The following is a 5,805-nucleotide window of genomic DNA, read 5'->3' on the forward strand; positions in this document are numbered from 1 at the left end:
CGTGTCTGACTCTTTGCGACCCCATGAATCACAGCACGCCAGGCCTCTCTGTCCATCACCAACTCCCGGAGTTCACTCAGACTCACGTCCATCGAGTCAGTGATGCCATCCAGCCATCTCATCCTCTGTTGTCCCCTTTTCCTCCTGCCCCCAATCCCTCCCAGCATCAGAGTCTTTTCCAATGAGTCAACTCTTCGCATGAGGTGGCCAAAATACTGGAGTTTCAGCTTTAGCATCATTCCTTTGTATACATATAGCTAAGTCACATTGTTGCACAGCAGAAACTAATACAACATTGTAAAGCAATTACACTCCAATTTAGAAAAAAATCAAATTAAAAAATAGAAGAATGGCACATACTTTCTAACAGAACAATTAGAAAAGGAAATGACAACCCACTCCAGTGTTATTGCCTGGAGAATCCCATGGACAGGGGAGACTGGCGGGCTACAGTCCATGGAGTCGCAAAGAGTCAGATATGACTGAGCAACTAAACAACAGAACAATAAAATACCACATTTGAAAATTCTGACATGTGAAAATGATTACAAAATAAACATACACTGAAAACTTAGGATATGAAACGCTTTACAGTAAAATTCCAACAAGCTGAAACTCCAGTACTTTGGCCACCTCATGCGAAGAGTTGACTCATTGGAAAAGACTCTGATGCTGGGAGGGATTGGGGGCAGGAGGAGAAGGGAACGACAGAGGATGAGATGGCTGGATGGTATCACTGACTCTATGGACATGAGTCTGAGTGAACTCCGGGAGTTGGTGATGGACAGGGAGGCCTGGCGTGCTGCGATTCATGGGGTCGCCAAGAGTGGGACACGACTGAGCGACTGATCTGATCTGATATCTTTATGTCTATATCTAGAGAGATATAACACCCCAGAGGAAAATACTCCATCTTGTTAAATAGACACTTTAGGATGGCAGGATTATGGATGATCTTTATTTTCTTATTTTTTACTTTGTGTGCTTTAGCATCATTGCTAATGATGTGGTGCTACTTTCACAGCCATTGAAATAAATATTTTTTCTTTACACAGATGCAAGGGCGCAGCTTCTTTCCTGACACCATCACCAGGGAGCAGAGGAAACTCCTTATCCCATTCTGATCCTCTTCCTCTCCTCCCTTCCTGCTTCACAGGTTGATGTTCCAAGACTTTCCCTTTGTGAGCGCTTGATGTCTCATGCTCCTGTGAGTGAGAGTGGGCGAGATGGTATTCAATGGGATCTGCTTTGAAGACGTCAGTTCAGTTCACTTCAGTTCAGTCACTCAGTCGTGTCCGACTCTTTGCGACCCCATGAATCACAGCACGCCAGGCCTCCCTGTCCATCACCAACTCCCGGAGTTCACTGAGACTCACGTCCATTGAGTCAGTGATGCCATCTAACCATCTCATCCTCTGTCGTCCCCTTCCCCTCCTGCCCTCAATCCCTCCCAGCATCAGAGTCTTTTCCAATGAGTCAACTCTTCGCATGAGGTGGCCAAAGTACTGGAGTTTCAGCTTTAGTATCAGTCCTTCCAAAGAACACCCAGGACTGATCTCCTTTAGAATGGACTGGTTGGATCTCCTTGCAGTCCAAGGGACTCTCAAGAGTTTTCTCCAACACCACAGTTCAAAAGCATCAATTCTTCAGCACTCAGCTTTCTTCACAGTCCAACTCTCACATCCATACATGACTACTGGAAAAACCATAGCCTTGACTAGATGGACCTTTGTTGGCAAAGTAATGTCTCTGCTTTTCAATATGCTATCTAGGTTGGTCATAACTTTCCTTCCAAGGAGTAAGCGGTTTTTAATTTCATGGCTGCAATCACCATCTGCAGTGATTGTGGAGCCCCCCAAAATAAAGTCTGACACTGTTTCCACTGTTTCTCCATCTATTTCCCATGACGTGATAGCAACAGACTGGTTCCAAATAGGAAAAGGAGTACGTCAAGGCTGTATATTGTCACCCTGCTTATTTAACTTATATGCAGAGTACATCATGAGAAATGCTGGGCTGGAAGAAGCACAAGCTGGAATCAAGATTGCCGGGAGAAATATCAATCACCTCAGATATGCAGATGACACCACCCTTATGGCAGAAAGTGAAGAGGAACTAAAAAGCCTCTTGATGAAAGTGAAAGAGGAGAGTGAAAAAGTTGGCTTAAAGCTAAACATTCAGAAAAGATCATGGCAGCTGGCTCTAATCTAGCCACACCTGGAAGCCCTGCTTTTCTTAGAGCGTTTCTCATCTAACCAGACTGTGGTGTGGTTCCCCTGAAATCCTCAATAGACTTGTGAGCATATAACCTTTAAGACTCTTCTTGCGGTCTCTACACACTTACACTTCTGCCTTTACACCATTGCCTGTGTAAAAAGCAAACCCTCAAACTGAAGTTAAGTTTCTATGATCCTTAAAATTGTTTTAAAATAAAAACAACCTTGAACTTATTGATGTGTAAGGATAAAGTTGACTCCACTTATTTTTCTTTTTATGATTTCATTTTCATACATTTCCATTTGTATTTGAAGGAGTTTAACACATATGGGAAAGTATTATTTTCAGAATTCTAGATCTAAGTATAAAGAAACTGTATACAAAGAATGGTAACCCAAAAAAGTAGCTTCAACTTAAAAACCAATCCTTAGTTTGACTTATAAGAAAATTCAAGCATTTCCCCCACCCAGATTTGAGAAGTACCTCTCCACCTTCTCTCTGTACAATTTCTTAAAGGTCTAGGGTTCCATTTTCAAAATAAGTTCTATATTTTTAAGGGTGACACATACCAAGTAACCAGAAACTGGTCTTGGCTTGGGAAACCTCCCAGTTCTCATAAACGTACAATTGCTAGTTCCTTTCGGGAGGATTGACACTATTGATTGGCTCCGACCAGCTTGTGACCCAGCAGTGGGATCAGACATTGGCTATAAAACATCTCCTCATGAATTTTTCATTGGCTTGAGTGTCTGGGCAGCTGCCTCCCTGAGGGCTCACTCTCCCTGCTCGTCCTCCTCCCCTATCCCCGTGCCCCAGGGCTGATGATGCCATTCTGCAGGGCAGCATTATTGGATCAGAGCGATTAGCTGTACGGCCTGATTTTCTGAGTCAAATCCAATTTCTTTTTCAGGTACCATGGGCTTACGAGTAGTCATGTGCTTTTTGTTTTGCGATGGCATCACAGCATTACTAGAAGATGCAGTAAACTGAAGTCATTTCCCATTAATCGTGTTCCTCATGATACTAAGAGAATGTGTCACTCTAACTTGTATCCTCGGGCACTTTTCAGGAGAAAGAGTGCTTTCAGCAGCTCAAAGCAAAGCTGACAAAAGCCAAACTCTTAAGAAGCACTGTGTCAGGCACTTTCCAATATCTTAGCTTGAGATTCTCCTAACAACCCTGAGAGAAGAAGAACATTATTCCCCCCTCTTACCCTAGTAGTAACTGAATACCTGAGACACATGGTCATCTCTCAGAATTCATGCGGATTTATCAAGCTCACGCTGAAATAGGTGGCAAGGTGAAACCCTGGAACTCCAGACTTGATCAGGTGGCCGGAGCAAACCCGAGAGTTGCTAGGGAAAGCTCAGTCAGAGCAAAGCGTCCCCTGCTTCGTCTCTACTGGCCCTCATGTTCTAGATCTGGATGGAGGGAAAGACCCACATCCTCAAGTCCAGAAATAGGGCTTTAGTCCCATTGATATTTGTATCCAGGTGAAACTGAATTAAAATAAGCTTCATGCACCAATTTGGAGGAGAAAATAAACAACACAAAGGTCAGCAGGTAGTCTGGAACGGGAGGGGTAATGTCTGAAGCCGTGACTGCTTTCTCTGTAAAGCATGGAGAGAGAGCCCGTGAGAAACCTGTAACATATGGTGAGGGAGAGCTCTGAGTCTCTACACTATGGCTTTGCTGTTGTTCAGTCTTGAAGTCGTGTCCGACTCTTTGCGACCCCGTGGACTGCAGTGCACCTGGCTTCCCTGTCCTGCACCATCGCCCGGAGTTTGCTCAAACTCATGTGCATTGAGTCGATGATGCCATCCAACCATCTCATCCGCTATCACCTCCTTCTCTCCCTGCCCCTAGTCTTTCCCAGCATCAGGGTTTTTTTCCAGGGATTCGGCTCTTCGCATCAGGTGGCCAAAGGACATAAAAGAAGAAAGAAAAAAAAGTAAAGGAATCAGGAAACGCCCCACTGTAAATGAAAGTGAGAATTCTTCCTGGCTTCAGCCTCTGCTAAGGGAATCTAGATGCTACTCAGAACAGAGACTGCTTTTCACAAAGTGTATGGTTTTGGTTAATCTCGTTGACAACAACCTGAATACCTAAGCCATGAGCCCAGAGCTGCCAGAAACAGCAATGCCAAAAGAAATCTCTTTCTGTGTTTGTCCCTGGGGTGCTCATCACCATAGCACAATGGCACCATTTGCTTTTGATACAAATTTTTAGGTAAAACTTGATACAAATTTTTAGGTAAAACTTGAAGACCAGAAACACACGCTTACCTAGCTGGTCCCTTCTCCAGAGTTGAGATGACTAAGCTCAGATGCCTAAGAAGATTGTGTTGTTTTTGCTCCTGGGCAGTAGGTCTTTTCCTAAATTCACCCCCTTGAGTTTATACACTAAAAGCCCCAGGTGACCCCGGAGAAATTCTAAAAGTTAGTTATCTGATCCATATTGAATAGAAATGTCATACCGTGGATTCTTCCAAATTCATTAACCCAGTACCTTTGTGGGGATGGCTGTGATTTTCTTGACAACAGCAGTTAGTACAGCCATGATATTAAAGACTCATTGGATGACAGGATTCTTTGCCACTCTTCACTGAGTATCTCATACTAATTCCACAGTTTCCAAGCCTTCAGAACTTTCCAGAAAATTTGGGTTTATTGGTAAACTTTTAACCAAAGAAGATGTGTAAAATATTGCATTAAGCTCAAGGATGTCATTCTGGAATACCAGAGATGGACTCCCGTGAGTCCACTCAGTTACTGCCTAGACCCGCAGTCTTCAGCCTTCAGTGGGCATCTCTGTTTCCCATTTATCCTGAGGAAACAGGGGCCTGTGGTCGAACATTATATAGTCACTTCCTTACGACCATGTTCTCCTGAATTTTGGAAGCCCCATGTCCCTGTATTTGAGACTTTCCTTAGTGAAATAAGTGAGCTAATAGTGTCCCCTACCCCCAAGAGAGTTCACCGACTAACTCCCACCCTGCAATGTCTTTTAAACTTAGAAGGGATCTTAGAGGTTACTTTGCTTAATTAAGGAGAAGGCAATGGCACCCCACTCCAGTACTCTTGCCTGGAAAATCCCAGGGACAGAGGAGCCTGGTGGGCTGCAGTCCGTGGGGTCGCTAGGAGTCGGACACGATTGAGTGACTTCACTTTCACTTTTCACTTTCATGCATTGGAGAAGGAAATGGCAACCCACTCCAGTGTTCTTGCCTGGAGAATCCCAGGGATGGGCGAGCCTGGTGGGCTGCCATCTGGGGTCGCACAGAGTCGGACACGACTGAAGCGACTTAGCAGCAGCATGAAAAATGAAATGGCTTTTAAGAGAAAGGCCAGATATCAAGTGGTATTAAGAAGGGTGAAGTTCAACCAGCTTTTCTGAATCACATGGATTCTTCCAGAAGCACAGTCTTGGTCTCATGACAAAGATGACGAGATGACAGGGCATCTGGGGAGGCTGCTGTGTCCTCCTTGCAGTCTGTAGGTAAAGAGTGGGTTGGTTCTGATGACTATGGTGAGTTCTTCCTCCTTCCTATTACAGAAAGGTGAGTAGCCAATCATTGCCTGGTCTTGA

Source organism: Bos grunniens, chromosome 16, assembly GCF_055505025.1.
Source record: "Bos grunniens cultivar Pamir isolate PY7600 chromosome 16, Bosgru_T2T1.0, whole genome shotgun sequence".
NCBI lineage: Eukaryota > Metazoa > Chordata > Mammalia > Artiodactyla > Bovidae > Bos > Bos grunniens.